This window comes from Ornithorhynchus anatinus, chromosome 4 (genome assembly GCF_004115215.2).
Source record: "Ornithorhynchus anatinus isolate Pmale09 chromosome 4, mOrnAna1.pri.v4, whole genome shotgun sequence".
Taxonomy (NCBI): domain Eukaryota; kingdom Metazoa; phylum Chordata; class Mammalia; order Monotremata; family Ornithorhynchidae; genus Ornithorhynchus; species Ornithorhynchus anatinus.
The window spans coordinates 84,148,928-84,169,746 of NC_041731.1; the positions used below are offsets into that span (position 1 = coordinate 84,148,928).

Consider the following 20,819-nt stretch of genomic DNA (forward strand, 5'->3'; position numbering starts at 1 on the left):
GTTTATTTCAGCAGGCAAGAACATAGCGACAGTGTGGTCAAACATTTATGGAAGAGGATCAGCTTGACAATGGTCTTGTAAATGAATGTCTCTGCTAACTTCAGATAAGTTGTTTCCAAAATGGTATTTTATTAGAGGAATTCACCAATCAGAAATGTCTTTGTTCATGAATTATTCTTGTCTTATGCCGTGGAGACGTTTCTGACCTATAGCAACATTATGGACACATCTCTCCCAGAACACCCCACTCTCCATCTGTAATCTTTCTGGTAGTGTATCCATAGAGTTTCCTTGGTAGAAATCCAGAAGTGGTTTACCACTGCCACCTTCCATGCAGTAAACTCGAGCCTCCTCCCTCACCTCTCTCCCATGCTGCTGCTGCCCAGCATAGGTGAGTTTTGACTTGCAGCAGATTGCCTTCCAGACGCTAGCCACTGGCCAAGCTAAGAATGGAATGGGTAGGCCTCTGCTTGACTCTCCCTCCTGTAGCCAAGACTGGTAGAGTGCTGGAAACTCTCCAGATGCAACCCTGAGAGGGGTCATGAATTATCTTGAGCTTGAGTTCTAGGGCTAGATTTTCCCATGCCAAAACTTTTATGACAGCTGATGTTGTGTTCTTCCAAGTGCTTAATTCAGTGCTTTGCACATAGTATGCACTCAATAAGTATCATTGATTGAATAAATGAATGAATAATAATTGTGGTATTTGTTAAGCACTGTTCTACGCGCTGGGTTAGATACAAGAAAACAATGTCTTACAAAGTTCCTATGTCCCACATAGGGCTCACAGTCTTAATCCCCATTTTATAGATGAGGGCACTGAAGCACAGAGAAGTGAAGAGTCTTGTCCAAGTAGCAGACCTGGAATTAGAAGCCTGACTCCCTGGCCTGTTCTCTATCCATTAGAGCATGCTGCTGCAACCTAAGCAGAAAAAGGGGTGTGGTGATGGCAGTTATAGCTGAGCCTGCAACAGCACCTGAAGCTGTCTAAAATTCAAAGACGTGCGGAAAGCTAGGGAAAAGGTAATGTTTAGGGTCTAGGGGAGGAGAGACAGAAAACTCAGTGGGAACAGAAGGATACATGAGGAGTGGGACTGGGAGGTGAGTATTCTTAGAGGGAGGCACAACTCATGTTTACTTAACTCTAATGTGCATCATTCATTCAATAGTATGTATTGAGCACTTACTATGTGCAGAGCACTGTACTAAGCTCTTGGAATGTACAAGAGAAGCAGTGTGGCTCAGTGGAAAGAGCCCGGGTTTGGGAGTCAGAGATCATGGGTTCGAATCCCACTCTGCCACTTCTCAGCTGTGTGTCGGTGGGCAAGTCATTTAACTTCTCTGTGCCTCAGTTACCTCATCTTTAAAATGGATATTAACTGTGAGCCTAATGTGGGACAACCTGATTACCCTGTACCTACCCCAGGGCTTAGAACAGTGCTCTGCACATAGTAAGTGTTTAACAAATACCAACATTATTATTATTAATGCATTTCAGCAACAGATAGAGACAATCCCTCCCCAATAACAGGCTCACAGTCTAAATGAGGGAGACAGACAGCAAAGCAAAATAGAACAAAACAGAACAACATCATCAAGATAAATAGAATCATGGAGATATACACATTAACAAAATAAATAGGGTAATAAATAATATATACAAATATGCAAATGTTCACAGTGCTGAAGGGAGGAGAAGGGAGGAGAGCAGAGGGTGGGAGAAGGGGGAATGTGGAAGGGAGGAGGAGCAAAGGGAAAGGAGGGGCTAATCTAATAAAACAATAATCATAATAATAATTATAATATTCATTAAGCACTTACTATGTGCCAGGCACTGATCTAAGCACCGGAATAGATACAAACTGATCAGGTTGATCATAGTGCATGCGCTACATGGGGCTCATGGTCTTCATCCACATTTTACAGATGAGGTAACTGAGGCACAGACAAATGAGATAAGTGAGGCACAGACAAGTTAAATGACTTGGCCAAGATCACACAGCAGACAAGTGGCAAAGCTAGGACCTTCTGTCTCCCAGGCCCATGGCCCATCAAGTAGACCACAGGCTTCTGTAACAGGCCATAACTAATTGTGTTTAAGTGTATCAGAAAACGATCCCCACAATATCAGTATTAACAATACATCACATTTTCAAAGACTGGAACCCAGTGAATAGTGGGGTATATCTGTGGAAAGTTCTGCACAGGGGGTGGTCAATAAACAGTACCAAATTAGTTTTGCATTTTCAATTAGTACTGGGCAGGATACATGTGTGCCTTCAAATCTTTCAGTGAAGGAATTCATATAGGCACCACCAAGCTGTTGAACATTTTACCTGAACTTGCAGTTATTGTTATTGAGCTTTGAGGTCATGGATAGATTGTGAGCCCTTCCCAGGACAGAATCTAAATCTAATTACCACTTGCATACTCTTTCCCAGATCTTAGTTCTTTGCTTTGCACAAAGTAAGTGCTTAATAAATACTATTACTACTACTAGTACTGTAGCGAATGAACCAATATTGTGCTCGATCATCAAATATTTCTATTGCCCTTCTTGCAAGACAGAAATTAATATATATTTTCCATCTTAATGTCCAAATGACTTTCTGATCTCTATATTTCAATAGTATGGTTTTTGGGATTCCATAATGGTGAGACAATGTTGGTATTTTCCAAAAAACAGGGGACAATAAATAGAGTACCAAGGGTTTTCGGCCTTAAATCCTGACCTAAAGAGCCTCTTATGTCACTTTCAAAACATCTGGACTTTGGCTGAACAGAGACCTTTTCTTCTCAGTGCAACCTAAGTCCCTGCACCCCTATCACTGTCACCACCCCTTCAGATGAAGTTCAGGCATTTCCCTGAAGATGAAGGGGCCTTCACAGACAAGCCAACCTACCCATTCCCCCAGCTTCTTCCATCCCCCATTCCTCCCTAGCTGTGACTGCAGCAGGAAGCTCACAAACAAAACATTCCCTCCCGTACCCACAGCTTCCCAAGTCCATGTCACCCAAGCACCCAGAGCTTCTCCTCCAGCCCCTACTTGGAGGCACATACCAAAATTTGAGATCTCAACAATGGTTAATGGTTTTTTAATTTGGTAATTTGATTCTTAATTCCAGTTCAAATCTCTTTCCATTAATCTAATACTCTCCCTCCCAAGAACCTCTGTACTTTCCTATAGATGTCCCAAGGGTCACGTACATCTGGTACTTACCTCTCTTCTCTTGGGGCATCCCAAGTTCTGGTCTCATTGTTTTTGAGTCCTTCAGAAGCAAAGTCTCTTAACATTCTTTCTACTGCTCAGAAGCAGGAACTTTGCTCCTTGGGAGTTCTAGCTGCTGGACCCCAAACCTCGAGGGTAATCTAACCCAAATCTGAGATATTCTCCAATTCCTCCCACTGAGTGTTCAAGGTCACTGCACTAGCATTCCCTGTGTACTGATTTCCCAGGTACGTCTCGCCAACCTTTTATTCAAGATGGGCCCCACTACTTGTTCTCCCTACTTCTCTCCAGTCCTTTTCTCTGATTTGGCTAAGTATTTACGTGTCCCTCAGGTAGGGGTAGCACAGAATGACTCCCATGGTTTCCTCCTCTCTCTCCTAAGTGTGGGGGCGAGTGGAAATGGCCATCACAGTCCTGTAAAGTGGACAAGTCACTATAATAATCATCAAGTAGTCTTATTTTTCCTCTTGCAAGACAGGAATAAATGTATGAATATATGTTTTCCATCTTCATATCCAAATGACTTTTTTATGCTTCTTTCATCAGCATTTCAGTGGTATTTTGGATTCAGTTAATCAATGGTATTTATTGCATGCTTGTAGAGTGCAGAGCATGGTACTAGGCTCTGTACTGGGCAATACAGTACAAAAGAGTTGGTAGACACATTCCCTACCCACACAGATTACATAAGGTTGAGGGAATGTGGCTTTTCTCCAAAAAGTGGACAACCACGTTAATACAAGTACTTATCTTATCCTTCCTTAATTATTGTATCAGCCTCCTTGCTGACCTCTCTGCCTCTTATCTCTCCCCACTTTAATCCAAATGTCACTCTGCTGCCTGGATCATTTGCCTACAAAAAGTTCAGACCTTGTTTCCCTGCTTCTCAAGAAACTCCAGTGGTTGCACATCCACCTCCACATCAAACAGAAACTCTTTATTATTGGCTTTAAATTTCTTAATCATCTTGCCTCCTCCTACCTCTCCTCGCTACTCTCCTACTATAACTCAGTCCATATACTTCACTCCTCTAATGCCAACCTTCTCACTGTACCTTGATCGCCTCCATCTCTCCACTGACCTCTTGCCCATGTCCTGCCTTTGAGCTGCAACATCCTCCTTTTCAAATCTGAAAGATAATTACTGTCTCCACTTTCAAGCCTTTTTGAAGGCACATCTCCTCCAAGAAGTTTTCCCTGACTATACTCTCACTTCCTCTTTTCCCATTCCCTTCTGCATCACCTTGATTTACTCCTTTTACTCACTACCCTCCCCAGCCCCACAGCACTTATGTATTTATCCATAATTTATTTATATTAATGTCTGCTTTCCCCTCTAGACTGTAAGCTCACTGTGGGCAGGAAATGTGCCTGTAATATTGTTGTACTGTACTCTCCCAAGCATTTAGTACAGAGCTCTGCACACAGTAAATGCTCAAATATGATTGATTCACTGATTGTCAACGAACAAAGAGATATAAACAGACACATATAGCAAGGCAATGGCTAATGACTAATCATGGCAGAAAACAAAAACAAGAATGTCACTTAGGTCTTCTCAGCTAACCCACTGCAAGTCACCAAAAAATGGAAGGACAGAAGGAAGTCATAAAATGACTGCTGCTCTTTCAATCACAAGAGCATTTTAAAGTTTAAATTTGGATCTAATTTGCTCCTAATGTAATTTAATAGGAATTTTCAAGAGCCCCTCTTTTGTTTGTCTCGGTGAAAAGTGCGAATTGTAACTTTAAAAAGTGATAGCAGTCCTTTGTTTTATTATCTTGGGTGCCTACTTCACCTTTTAACAATGTGTGTTTCTAAGAACAAAAGCAATTGCATCTAAGACTGACTCTTGCTATGGAGGGGCCACTTTACTTTTTGTACTATAATTTTCTCTAACCTCTCCCGACTGGTTTCATGGAAGATGAAAAATAAAATAACTTTCCCTAATGGTTGTATGCTTTCCATTTTGGAAAAAAAAATTAATGAAGCCTGAAATTGACATGCATTTTCTTTTTACTCCCTTGTCTAGGCATCAACATCATTAATTATCAGCTATGTCAGACCAGGTGTGGAAATAAGATATGTTAATTAATTTTTGTTTCTTTTTTTTTCTATTGTTGACTATAAACCATGTTCAAACAGGCAGTGCTATTGCTGTTAAAATATACATATATAGCTCAGGAACTGCTTTTTCAATAATTTCATGGCATGAATTGTGATTGTTGAAAAATGTGGGTAAATTTCAAAATTATAGGCAACTTTCCACAGTATCTTAATAAAAGAGGCAAAAGTGTAGGCTTCAGTTGCCTAATGTGGTTTCTTTAATGAAAACCCATTTTAAATGTAAAACGTTTAAATACCATCTCTGCATTTTAAGTACTTTAAATAGATATTCCCAAACCAGCTCAGTGTGTGGCATACTATATTGTATAAAATGTGTTTATTTCTTTTATATTTTTGCAATGGGAAGCAGTTTAGTTGAAGGAGCATGGACCTGGCAATGAGAAGACCTATCAATCAATCATATTTATCGAGTACTTATGTGCAGAGCTCCAAACACTTAGTACAGTGCTCTGCACACAGTAAATGCTCAATAAATATGATTGAATGAATGAATGAATTGGCAGATGCGTTCCCTGCCCATAATGATTTTACTGTCTACCCCTGGAGAAAGACCTGGGTTCTGATTCCAGCGTGGCATCTTATCTGTTGTGTGATCTTGAGGAAGTCACCTAACTTCTCTGTGCCTCAGTTTCCTCATCTTTAAAATGGAAATTCAATGCCTATACTCCCTTCTTCTTAGACTGTGAGTCCCATATGCACAAGGACAGTGTACACTCTTATTATCTTGTACCTACCTATCTAGTTCTTAATAGAGTGGTTGGCACATAATAATAATTATTAAAGTGTGTCCCACCAGTGGATGTAAATGTTTACCTGAGATTTATTATCCAGGTGAATGTTGATCAAATGCTATTTTGGGGAGGGAATATGGCTACATTAGCCATATTGAGACTGCATCACAGCATGATGGACATGCCCTTTGCTACATGCTTCATCAGACATCTAGGGCCTATTATACTTGTAGACCTCACAGAAGAGCTAGACACCACGAAAAGTCAGGTAATAATGTCATAATCCAAGGTCATTAGTTGTGGAAGAATTGGAGACCTTACCTGATCCTTAGGACACCACTATCTGGGTGATCTGTCCAGTTTTCTCACTAATCCCATCAGCATCATCTACAATGCATTTTTAACATAAAGGATCACTCAAACGGTCCTGGAATGCAGCCAGCCTACTGGCATTGAGACAATGTTCAGTCCAACTCAACTTAGGCCGGTGAGTCAGGTGAAGACAATGGATGATGGATGATGATAGTCTAGTAACTGCTATATTATGGGCTGAACTGGGGAGTCCCTAAGCAAGAAAGGCAGAGGTTTAAACAGAAGTACAGTGAAGCACAATCTCAGATGCTGTGGCGGAACAGTAGACTGTTGAGAAATAGCAGTAAATGATCAAATTGGTATATGACAATGTCACAGGATGGTTCTTTAGACTGGCAACTACAGACAAATAATCCCAGGTAGTGCAAATTTCAATAAAATGCAAAATTCAATAACAGACAGTACTTAATGCACAGTATTGGAAGGACTCTTGGTGGTTTTCATCCACATCTACACAAAATGGGTAACAATATCTATAGCACAAAATGGATAACAATCAATCTCTGTAGCACCTTCTATTTACCTATCTTTTGGTTAGCATTCCATAAACCCACTGAAATCTTTGATGCCAGCAGATATGCAACCACTTCGCAAAATACACCCTGTGACCCCCAGAATCCAGAAGTGTTTGTTGTGTCATATTATCATTTTACTGTTTCAGAGTAGCCAAAGGGCTTGATAAGTGCTGTCTGTAAGCAGGATGGCCCAGTGTTACTTGATTGTACACTTCCTGCAGCCCAGAAATCTGGGCTCTGAATGTTGAGGAGTCAAAATGGGATCTCCAATTATGGTTGCTTCAGTTTTGCAGTTGGTTCTGATGCTAATGTTCGAGTGGAAAAGTACCAGTTCAAAAGAGTTGCAAAAGTGTATACTCATTCAATATTCATATATCTGCTGCCAGGGCTTATGTAGATTGTGAACACTATGTTCTAGGAGGTTTGTGATGTTGCTAGATACCTAAATATCCACCTTACAAAGGATAGCGATATGCGTGAACATATATGGCCATGTAGTCACATCCATGCACACAGAGATGGCTCATATTAGATATACAAATATTCTGAGAGCATTAAACAAGTAACACTCCAAACCTCTCTGGGCCTCAGTTCTCTCATCTGTAAAATGGGGATTGAGACTGTGAGCCCCACATGGGACAGGGATTGTGTCCAACCTAATTTGCTTGTATTCATACCAGCGCTTAGTACAGTGCTTGGCACAAGTAACTGCTTAACAAATACCACAATTATCATTATTATTATTAACTGCCTGACCTACTCTCTCAATATTTACTGCTTTGACCCAAAGTTATCAGCCTTTACAGCACATTTAACAACATATTTATCACTAATGTCCTCCAAAAGAGTGAGGATATAATGGACACCTACATGCTGTAGAGTGGAAACTTCAATCAGTCAAAAAGACCACTAGAATTTGTTGTTATTGCCTCCTAAGGAATTCAGTCCAAGAGAGACTCTAGATTTTTTTCTTTTTTGGTTTATTCTTTTATGAATTTTGGCCAATGACCTTAGCTTGGCTTTGAAGCAGAACTTGCAATCCACCTAATATCATGCAGATTTTGAATCTTCTTCGGGAATGTTCAGTTTATGTTTGTGAAAGAGCAAGAGGGCAGAAATGAGTTTGTTGATTTGCATCATACTTTTATATAGCCCTTTCTCCTTGTTTCATTTTGTTGTTTTTGCTCAGAAAAGAATGCAACCATTTCATTCCCTACAGAACTGATGAATGCCATCAGTGGCCTAATCTGTTCATTTTATTGACTGCTGACATTAAGGAAAAAGGGCTAATGCCCCCAGATACGACACACAAGGCAGTACTAAAGATGTTTCTCAAGAGCAGATAGATTTTCCCAGTCTCAGTCATAAAGATTTGGGGTTTTTTATTATTATTACAAAGAGCTGGAAAAAATGTCTACAGTTTGTCTTCAGGTGACAATTTTTATACACAATTCCACAAAAATACTTTTTTTGAAATCCAAATCTGTTGGTGGGTAAAAAGAAAATAATAGAGCATTCTTGGAAAGATATAATTCAGGTTTTCTGAGTGCCTAAAAGATGTGACCTTTTAAGGGTTCAAGGAAAAATTGCTAATGCATCTGTTCGTCTGTTTACTTTTCAAGTGGTGTTTTTCTCAGGGAGGGATTTTCAGGTATTCTGACTAAAACAATTTCATGTTCCTTTACTTCAAAGTGAATATATTTCTAAAATGTGCAGGGTGACTAAAGCAGTCAATCAATCAGTGGTATTTATTAAGTGGTTGTTGTATGTAGAGCATTATACTAAGCACTTGAAAAATGAAAATTTATTTTTCTTAACCTGAACAGAGACAATAACTTTATGCAATTATCCATTGATTAATCAGAAGCATTTATTGAGCACTTACTCTGTGCAGAGCAGTATATTGAGTGTTTGGGAAAGTACATTATAATTAACAAACAAAATTCCTGCTCTCAAGGAGTTTACAATCTATTGGATTCTCAGATATATTTTCATTACCAAATCAATAGATACCGCATATCACCTAACCACATGTCAAACCATAAATTAATTGGGCTAGATGTCCTTTTAGACGGATATATCAAGAATTTTAAAACAATCTAGGGCTGAAGTGTATCACATTTAATAGGGTGCCCTTTATCTGTAACAATGAAGCCATCAAAGATAAGATCTTATCCTAAAGTACGAATTTGGCTGAAATGACCTAATTTAAACTGAAAATATTTTTCACATGATGAATATAAAAACATGTTCCCAGGCGTGTTGATATGCTTGCTACTTGCTGGCTTGTTGTTTTCCACTCAAACTCCTGGAACCCTTATCTTCCCAGAGCTATTCTATTCTGTGATTGTAAGCCCTCTCCTGATTATAATAATAATAATAATGTTGGTATTTATTAAGTGCTTACTATGTGCAGAGCACTGTTCTAAGCACTGGGGTAGTTACAGGGTAATCAGGTTGTCCCATGTGAGGCTCACAGTCTTAATCCCAATTTTACAGATGAGGCAACTGAGGCCCAGAGAAGTTAAGTGACTTGTCCACAATCACACAGCTGACAAGTGGCAGAGCCAGTATTCGAACCTGTGACCTCTGACTCCCAAGCCCAGGCTCTTTCCACTGAGCCAGGCTGCTTATTACATACTGGCTAGATTGTCTGCTGTTGTTGTCTCCTAATGTGTACACTTTTCTAACACTTTGTTGGACAAATTTCTTGGTTATGTTTTTAAAATATTTGTTATGCCCCCTTGCTTCACAAGGCACATTTCAGCTTGCAACACTGGAGCTGCTTGGGCATCCTGCTCTAAAATAATGTCCTCTGTAACTATCCTATTTACTTCACTGTTGGCGATACTATTTTACCATCTGATGTTGAATTATGTTCATATAGGTAACATTGACAGATCTGCTCTACAAACTGTCTTCCATGATAAGATACTACTACATCCAGAACAGACAGTAATACAAATATATGATTCCTTAGTTTGGTGTGAAGATATATGCCCCCATTGTGTGTTGTGAGGTTTTTTTGTTTACTTGTTTGTTTTTTGGGTTTTTTGAATGGCGTTTGCAAAGCACTTATGTGCCAGGCACTGTATTGAACACTGGAATAGATACAAGCTAATCAAGTTGGACACAGTCCACTTCCCTCATAGGGCTCACAGTCTTAACACCCATTATACAGATGAGGCAACTGAAGCTCAGAAAAGTGAAGTGACTTGCCCGAGGTCACACAGCAGACAAGTGGCAGAACTGGGATTAGAACTCATGTCCTCTGAGACCAGGTCAGTGCTCTTTCCACTGGACTACACTGCTTCTCAATTGCCCTTACATGCAAACAATCTGTCAGTCTCCTGAAGACTAGGCTGGCCTGTTTTCTACTTTTTGTAAATATTTTTATTTTTCTCTCCCTTACTAAGAGTGTAACTTCAATCAATCATATTTGTTGAGCACTTACATCATGCAGAACACTGTAATAAGCACTTGAGGCAGTATAATAGAACAAAGTTGGTAGAATATAATGGGATGTGTCATTTCTTTATTCTGTGCATCCCGTATAGTAGAAGTTAAAATATTAAGTGCTTTCTGGGTGCGGAGCACTGTATTAAGCACTGAGAAAGTATACACAGGTGGGTGTTAGATTTGGTCCCTATCCCTCAGGGGGCTCAAATGCTTAGTACAGGGCAGCACTGCAAGAGAGGTCTCAATAAATGCTACTACTACTTTCCATTTCTACTATTAGTATTACTATTGTACTGTCCCAAGTGCTTAGTACAATGCTTTGCACACAGTAAGTGCTCAGTAAATATGACTGTAAACCTGTCATTGGGCAGGGATTGTCTCTGTTGCCAAATTGTACATTCCAAGCGCTTAGTACAGTGCTCTGCACATAGTAAGCGCTCAATAAATACTATTGAATGAATGAATGGATGACTGGATGAATGAATGAATTATTTTTTTCTACTAATTTGTCCATCCATGAATGGTTGCATGATCTACTTTTAATGAGCAGAATTCATCAACTACATTCAGTTTTAGATAGACAATGAAAATCTTTAGTTGTATAAAGGATTTCTCTGATGTGGGAAGGTACATGTAACGTCTGTGTTCTTTAAACATGTTGTTCAACCTTCGTGACATTGCTAAAATCTGTCCTTCCCTCTGCATCCAAACTGCTACCATGCTAATCCAATCACTTATCCTATCCTGCCTTGATTACTGCATCAGACCTCTTTTTGACCTCCCAGACTCCTTTCTCTCCCCACTTCAGTACACACTTCACTTTGCTGCCTCGATCATTTTTCTTTAAAAATGTTCAGGCCATGTTTCCCCTCTCTTCACGAGCCTCCAATCCAACAGAAATTCCTCACTATTGGCTTTGAAGCACTCAATCACCCTTCCCCCTCCTACCTCACCTCGCTACTCTCCTGCCCACCAACTTCGCTCCTCTAATGCTAACCTCACTGTACCGCAATACAACAATAAGTGCACATTCTCTGCCCACAATGAGTTTACAGTTGAGAGTGGGGAGATAGATATGAATGCAAATATATAAAATTACAGAAATTACATAAATGCTGTGGGGCTGAGAGGGGGAAAGAGCAAAGGAAACAAGTCAGGGCAGTGCACAAGGGAATGGGAGATGATGAAAGGTGGGGCTTAGTCTGGGAAGGCCTCTTGGAGGAGACGTGCCTTCAGTGAGACTTTGAAGGTGGGGAGAGTGATTGTCTGTTGGATTAGAGGAGGGAGGGCATTCCAGGTCAGAGGCAGGATGTGTGCCAGGGATCCAGTGGTGAGACAGCCGAGATCAAGGCACAGTGAGAAAGTTAGCACCAGAGGAGCGAAATATGGGGGCTGGGTTATAGAAGGTGAGGTAAGGTAGGTGGGTGCAGTTGATGGAGTGTTCTAAAGCCAATGATGAGGAGTTTTTGTTTGATACGGAGGTGGACTGGCAACCACTGGAGATTTTTGAGGAGAGGAGCGACATGTCCTGAACGTTTTTGTAGAAAGATGATCTGGGGAGCAGAATGAAATATGGACTATAGTAGGGAGAGACAGGAGGCTGGGAGATCAGCAAGGAGGCTGATGCAGTAATTTAGAGGGGATAGGATGAGTGATTGTATTAACATGGTAGCAGTTTGGATGGAGAGGAAAGGGCAGATTTTAGCTATGTTGTGAAGGTGGGCCTGACAGGATTTAATGATGGATTGAATATATGGTTTGAATGAGAGAGAGAAGTCAAGGATAAGTCTAGTAAGTGCAGGGGTAGATACAGGATAATCAGGTCCCACATGGGGCTTACAAAGTAAGTAGGAGGGAAAACATGTATTGAATTCTCTTCTTGTAAATGAGGGAACTGAGACACAGAGATGTTATCACTCGTGATCACATGGCGGGTAAGTGACAGAGCCGGATTAGAACCCTGATCCTGTGACTTCCAGGCCCAAGCTCTTTCCACTAGGTCATATCTTTTTAAAATGTCTTTATGCACACATCTCTTGGCTCTTTAAACCTTCATCTTCATATCAAACCTAAACTCCTGGCTTTAAGGCACTCCATCAGCTCTGTCCTTCTTACCTATACACTCTTTTTTCCTATTCATCCTTGCTCACACTCTTCATTTTGCTCAACCTAATCTTCCCACTGCCTTGTTCTCGACTCAGTCATTCAATCATATTTATTGAGTGCTTTATTGGGCAGAGCATTGTACTAAGTGCTTAGAAGATTATAATATTACAGTATAACAAACATCCCTGCCCATAATGACTCTTGCACCTCTCACCCCTGACTCCTGGCCTCCCTCCAGCCTGGGAATTCATTCCTTCTCTCCCCCTGAATATATAGTTAGAGCAGTCAGGAAGGAAATGCTGGTCCATCTCCATATGCAGCCATTTAAAAATGGCTTACTGAGCTGTTCTGTGCTGCATTAAAGATTGTCGATGCATGATCAGAAAGTCCCCTGTATCCTTCCTGCAGCTGCAAACACCAGAAGACTGCAAACACCAAAAAACACCAAAACACCATATGTACCAGAAGGATTGCTTGGGCATTACTTAACGCACTCTGACTGTAGACTGTCAGGCAACTTTCTTTGAAATAAGAACCAGTCCCCAGGTTCATTTGTCAGTTAATTTGTAAAACTGAGTTTGCAGGGGACAGTTTTTAAACCATGCTGAACCCATTTCATGCATAAAACATTCTAAATTCCAGATAAATCAACATATCTCTCCAATTTCCTGAGATGCATTAGAATGAGTTCACCATACCTGATAGCTACATTGGTTCATGAATGTGTTTGAAGGATGGGTGTACTCAAGCCAAACAGAGCTTAAAATCAACTATCTGTTCTTAAAGAATATGTCTGGGCTAGAAAATTGAACTTTAGAGTTCACATTTCGTTTGTGTATTTTCACAGAGATCAATAAGGAAGCCCATGAACAGCTTTTAGGGGCTCCCATGCTGATTGCTATGACAGCTACTGTATCACTGCTAGGAAATTCAATTTGTTAAGAGGCTATTTTTGCTTGCTAAACTCATCAGTTGAGCAAAAAACAGAAAGGAACAGTAGAGAGAGGGCTTTAGTCCAAAGCACAGAAGACTGGTTTAGCAGAAAGAGGAATTTCCTCTTTAAGAATGCCTATCTTTCATTTGCTAATTTGTTTGGTATGGATGTTAGTATTTGAAGCTGAGGCCTTGGAAAAGGTAGACCAAATAAAAAGGTGGAAAATAAAGTATTATGCAGAACTATGTAGGGTTCAAGCTCTGGGTGAATGTGCTTGGCACTTAATAAGCACTTAAATTATACAATTACCATTATCATGATTATTATTACTATGTGACTTGTTTACTGATGATATCCAATAGACTTTATCGTTTTACCTTCACTGTGAACTTTCATTCCTTTAGCACCACCTTGCTCACTCTGCCTGGATCTTCTCTTGCTCACTACTGACTCTTTTCCTGCATCTTTCCTCTGACCTGGGTGGAACTCCCTCTCCCTCCATATATGCCAAACCACCACTCTTCCCACCTTCAAAGCCTTATTAAAATCGTATCTCCTCCAAGAGGCCTTCCTCAATTAGGCCTCTCTTCCCCGACTCCCTCTCCCTTCTGTGTCACCTATTCATTTGGATCTGTAGCTTTTGAAAGCACTCTATAGTCAACCCACACTTATCCCCACAACACTTATGGACATATTTATAATTTATTTATATCAATGTATTTCTCTCCCTCTATACTGTAAGTTCTTGTGGACAGGGAACGTGACAACCAACTCTTTTGGAGTGCATACTCCCATATGCATAGTACAGTGCTGCACACAGTAAACACTCAATAATACCATTGATTGATTGATTTAATTAAAAGCTTGACAGTCTTCATTTGTAACCCATCCATTGATTTTACTCTCCAAATCAATTACTATATTTAGTCATTCAAATCAAGGAACTTTTTTAAGGTTGAATCCAAAATTCAAATAGATGAGTACTTTACCCAGACCTTAATTGTATTGTACCAAAATCAGAATTTTACTCAAATGATGAAAAGGTATGTCTAAGGTGATTTTCTTAAAAAATGAAAATGATACCAGGACTACAACCCAGTATCTATGAATAGGTAAGATTTAAATAAAAATAACTTGCCATCAGTGCAATTCAGAGAGTATGGGTTGGTAGAAAAATACCTTGAGGCATACATTTACCTTAGCAGGGTTGCATCTGGTCACTAATGTAGCTAGGGCACAAAACAGATGAAGGTTCACCATTTTCCTATTAAAAAAATGCACATTCAGATAGAATCACTGTAACTTTTTACTCTCTATAGTCCTGACTTCACAACTAATTAAACCAGATGTGCCATAATGGGTGGAGAAATCATGCTTTCCAGGGTTCCATCTCACCATCCAATAAAATATTGTTCATTAAGGATCACAATTTAGTCCAGAATGGTAGTACATTATCAGGACTGAACTAGCTTAAGACTGGGGTGAGAAATGTAATGAGTGAGGACAAGGAGTGATGTAAAAGAGAAGGGGAGGGAAGAAGAGGAGGTAGTGTGGACTAGTAGAAAAAGCATGTATTGGAAGTTGGAGGACCAGCTTCTAGTCCCTGCTCTGCCAGTTGCCTTCTGGATAACTTTGGTTAAGTTCTCCATGCCCCATACCTGCCCTCTCTCGATATTGCTTAGCAGAAATAATAATAATTTTGGTATGTGTTAACCACTTATTATGTGCCAAGCACTGTTGTAAGTGCTAGGTAGATACAAGGTAATCAGGTTGTCCCACATGGTGCTCACAGTGTTAATCCCCATTTTACAGATGAGGGAACTGAGGCACAGAGAAGTTAAGTGACTTGTCCAAAGTCACACAGCTGATAAGTGGTGAAGTTGGGATTAGAACCCATGACATCTTACTCCCAAGCCTGTGGTCTTTCCTCTGAGTCACTCTGCTTCTCTAAAAAAGGACACACCTGAGAGTCAGGGGATCTGGGTTTTAATCCTGGTTCTTCCACTTGTCTACTGTGTGATCTTGAACAAATCTCTTAAATTCTCTATTCTCCAGCCTCCTTGTTTGTAAAATGAGTTTAACTACCTTTCTTCTCCCCATTAGACTGAGCGCCATGTGGGACAGGGACTGTGCCCAGCTAGATTTTCTTGTATCTACCCTGGTGCTGAGTACAGTAGTCAGCGCATAGTAGGTACTTAACAAATACCACAATTATCATTATCACAGGCGTGTTACTTCACTGACTGTCCTTTCCCAGTTCTCTTATCTCTCTGGCCGTTCATTCTCAGTCTCCTTTGTGGGCTCCTCTGCCTCCACCTCCTAACTGTGGGGGTCCTTCAGGGTTCAGTTCTTTACCTCCATCTATTCTCCATCTACACTCATTCCTTTGGAGAACTCATTCACTCCCATGGGTTCGACTATCATATCTACACAAATGATACCCAATTCTACATCTCCCCTGATCTCTCTCCCTCTATCCAGGCTCGCATCTCTTCCTGTCTTCAAGACATCTCTACTTGGATGTCTTCCCATCACCTCAAACATAACATGTCCCAAACAGAGTTCCTTATCTTCCCACCCAAACTGTGTCCTCTCCCAGACTTTCCCATCACTGTAGACAGCACCACCACCCTACCCATCTCAGAAACTCATAACCTGGGAGTTATCCTTGACGCCTCTCTGTCAATCAAACCACGTATTCAGTCTGTTACCAAATCCTGTCGGGCCCACCTTCACAACATAGCTACAATCCGCCCTTTCTTCTCCATCCAAATTGCTACCATGTTAATAATAAAAAAATAATAATTGTGGTATTTAAGTGCTTAACTATGTGCCAGATACTGTACTAAGTGCTGAATAATAATGATGGTATTTGTTAAGCGCTTACTATGTGCCAAGCACTGTTCTAAGCACTGGGTTAGCTACAAGGTAATCAAGTTGTCCCACGTGGGGCTAACAGTCTTCATTCCCATTTTACAGATGGGGTAACAGAGAAGTTAAGTGACTTGCCCAAAGTCACACAGCTGACAAGTGGAGGAGCTGGGATTAGCACTCACGACCTCTGACTCCCAAGCCTGCTCTCTTTCCACTAAGATATGCTGCTTCTCTTACAGTCACTCATCCTATCCTGCTTAGATTATAGAGAAACAACGTGGTGTAGTGGATAGAGCATGGGCCTGGGAGTCAGAAGTTCATGCGTTCTAATCTCGGCTCCACCACTTGTCTGCCGTGTGAGCTTGGGAAAGTCACCTCACTTCTCTGTGCCTCAGTTACCTCATCTGCAAAATGGAAATTGAGACTATAAACCCCCTCAATGAGACACGGACTGTGTCCAACTGGATTTACTTGTCTCCACCCCAGTGCTTAGTCCAGTGCCTGGCACATAGTAAACACTTGACAAGTACCATCATTATTGCTATTATTATTACTGCATCAGCTTCCTTGCTGACCTCCCTACCTCCTGTCTCTCCCCACTCCAGTTAATTGCCATTTTACAGAGGAGGGAACTGAGGGACAGAGAAGTGAGGTGACTTTCCCAAGGTCACACGGCAGACAAGTGGTGGAGTTGGGATTAAAACCCAGGCCTTCTGACTCCCAGGTCCATGCTGCTTCTCAATGCTTCTTCAGTGGCAGGCATAATTGACTCCACCATGGCTGAATCGTCCCTTCCAGGGCAGGAATGGGAGTTTTTGTCAAGGCCAGAAATGCATTATCTGAGCATGCTGCAAACTGACCCAGAAGGTTGAGTTTTGACATGGCTGAGGATCCAGAAGCAGCACGGGCCTTGGAGTTAGAAGGACCTGGGTTCTAATTCCAGCTCTGCCACTTGTCTGCTTGTGTGACCTTGGGAAAGTTATTTAACTTCCCTGTACTTCAGTTACCTCATCTGTAAAATGGGAATTAATACTGTGAGTCCCACATGGACAGGGGCTGTGCCCAACCTGATTACCTAGTGTCTGCCCCAGAGCTTCGAACTATGTTGGGCACATAGTAAGTGCTTAACAAATGCCATCATCATGATCATCAGATGCCCTCATGTGCCCATTTTTCACCCTTTCTCCTACCTACTACCACATTCCACCTTCTGCTCCTGTTGCTTGCTTCTCGGCTTGACTTGCCCTTAGTCTCTTGACCTTTCTTTCAAAACAGGCCACTCCTTTCTGGGTTGCAGTGTGTAATGTCAGGCCAACCAACACAACTGCCTTCCAATTTTCAGATGAGATGCATTATTGTCTGTGATTTGTTTTGTGAGTCCTAAACACCCATTTACCCTCTTGGGATCACACGTGAAGAGTGTCCAGTGCCCTACCAGTCTGGGCTATGGGAGGGAGGGTTAAAGCAGAGGCATTTTCATTCCATTCCTAGCTTAAGCAGTGGCTAGCGAGTGGAAAGCAATCTGTTACAAGTCAAAACTCACCAGTGCTGGACAGCAGCGGCATGGGAGAGATCCAAGGGAAAAAAGTTGGGTTTACTGCACAGAAAAGCCATGGTAAACTACTTTGTAATTTTTATCAAGAAAACTGTAAGAATAAACTACCCGATTACAGATAGAGATGGAGTATTCTGGGAGAGATGTATCCATAGGGTCAATATGGGTCAGAGGCAACTCAACAGCACAAGACAAAAAACACCCATTTATTCATTTCTATTCATTCATGGATTATCTAGATTAATTTGAACATTTTCTGGGAGAATGTCCTGGGTCACTAAGCCCTCAATTACGAATTCAAAATGGAACAATTTAACTGGGCTTTTTTTTTCTTTTAACTTACATCAGGATTTGGAGGGGATACAATTTCCAGCTCATTCTTTCACAGTACTCTTAGGGGTTTATCCACAAAAGGTCTAACGTGTTCAAACAGCAGGCACAATAATAACTGGTATATCTCATTATTTTTGCCTTTTAACTGGTAATGCTGTAAATAAGAAAAAGGATCTGATAACTAATGTGCCCGAGAAACTCGAGATGCCACTGCTGAATTCTAATTCAGCTGTAATGCAACATAATGGAGGATCCAATCCATTACTCAAATCCTAGTTCATTCCTTTTGTGAACATCTGCTTATTCATGAAATGTAACTCAAACTCAGAATTGAATTTGAAATGATTTTTTACAATTCCCAAAATAGGTCAATTTAAAGGTTATGTATGAATGTAGAATAACAGGTGAAGTGTAATTGGGACATGTATGATGTCATGTCTTGAGCCTTAATAAATTTGGCTTTAGTGGATAAATATCTATTAATATTTATACTCTAGATAAAAATGGTATGAGGTCACTCCTCCCCAGAATCACCATCAGGCCTGTGGGAGGAAAAAAAACAAAACTTGAATTGACCTTTCTTTAGGTAGCAATGGAAAAAGTAGTTGTCTCAGAATTTGTTAGGATGTAAACAATGAAAGAATAGATAGTTCAGAATAAATATTTTGAGAATCAGTAGCATGTTCTCTTTTATTGAAGCACTGAAGCAGGACAGTTTTCTGCAGAAGTCAATTTTAGCCTCTGGAGAAACCTCTAACGTTGGTTGCAGGTGAAGCATATGCTACTGTAACCTAATCTTAAAACAATAAAGGAAAGTTGTGGTTGAGAATTCCAAAATGCTTTCCGGAGTTAAGCAATAATAGTGAGAAGAATTAAAAGTACTGCAGTATAGTAAAACATTCTATTTCAAATACTGTATCTTTTGAGTGTGTTTTTCCAGAAGTCATCCAAAATATCTTTCCCAAAGTTACAATTAAAATTTCAGATCTATTCAGTTAGGTGTTTCAAATGGAAAATTGTGGAATTCAGATGAGCTATTCAATTATTTTATCCATACAGATATGTTATTTAATTTAGAGTCAGAGTTTCTATTTCTGGGGAATAATAAAACTGTTATAAAAGTTTGCATTAGTCAGGACAACAATTTTCATTGATGTATTGATTCATTGCAGTAAGATTCACACATGACCTATAATGCAAACTACTAAATTATCAGCAAGTCAGAGCACTCTAAAGGCTATTCTATGATGCTAAAATGAAATGTTTCAGAACAAAAAAAAAAGTCATCACGGTATAGTATTTAGGAAAAGTGAAGTAAGGAAACTTCTATGATTTACATCCCAGTTGATGCATCATTGGATTTAAGCCTTCATTTCTTCAATGGTTAGTTTTGAAAGTGATGAAAGGGTTTGCAGAATTTATAACAATAACAAAGATAAAATGTAAAAAAAAAACAAAAACACTTTCCTAATGATTTTCTACTCCTTAATTAATTGTACTGTTTACTCATTTATATATCCATTTGGAATGCCTACTTTTAAATTATGAGCAATAATCCATCTCCACTAAGTGTGTGGTTGTATTTAATTATTGAGAAGCTTTCTTGTATGATATATTTTGTAATAATCTTACCTCTCCTGGATTTTGTTTCTAGTGTTCTTCTATTATTATGGAATATTGAGCCAAAGGGAAGTTACCAGAAAGTATGCTATTTTTATGAGAAATATCAAGAAATAGTGTTTTTACAAATTATGACTGACCTCCAGGTAATTTCAAATCATGAGTTATGAGCTAGGTTGGGGGCACATTTCTTTTTACACGTGATAGGCTGTTATAGATGCTTTGTATTTCAAAGGAGCCAGATTTGTTTGACCATGTACAATGACAAGTCAATTTAAGACAGTATTTCATTAGTATTATTTTATGTTGAATTCCAATTTTCTGAAATGGCTGATTGGTATAGAAACTCGTTTAAACTCTGAAGAAAGAATGAGGGTTAGACTTTCAAAATATTCAGTGGATAAGTGCAGTCCCTTCATATTCAATTCTGCAATGGAGGTCCTGAAAGTTTTGGACTCACTTCTGCCCAGAGTTTTCTAATCCAAGCTCACAGTATGGAATTCTCTATGTCATTTGCACAATTATTTTGGTGAACTTTTGCAGGTATGATCGTGAAAAAGAGCCAAGAAGCTCAAAATTATTTTTTTGGTAGGTCTTAGAGCAACTTTTTTTTTTAAAAAAGTCATTTTTTGAAGCTTTCTGAATAGTTTGATTTTTGAAGGTAATTTTTGAAGGGGAAGTTTAGGAATCACTTAGTTAAGAATATTTCCCGATCATATTTTTCTGTTGAGAATCTGTTGAGAATCTGATTTCTTATGCAAAAGATTCCTGATAAGATCCTGTAACATTTGAAAAGAATCTTTTCAATCAATTGGTCATATTTATGGAGCATTTACTATGTGCAGAGCATGATATTGAGTGCTTGGGAGAGTACAGTATAACAGAATTGGTGGACCTGTTCCATGTCCATAAATGAATGTCTTGAGTGATGACTTTATACAGTGTAGTTGAACCACATGGTATT

General features: G+C 39.9%; 1 non-coding gene across 1 annotated transcript; it reads right to left on the reverse strand.

The window, feature by feature from the left end:
- Nucleotides 1–401: 401 nt before the first annotated feature.
- On the reverse strand, nucleotides 402–539 carry LOC114811594. The gene has a single exon (XR_003759290.1). It is a non-coding gene; the product is annotated as a small nucleolar RNA SNORA7 (small nucleolar RNA).
- Between the last annotated feature and the right edge of the window lie 20,280 nt (nucleotides 540–20,819).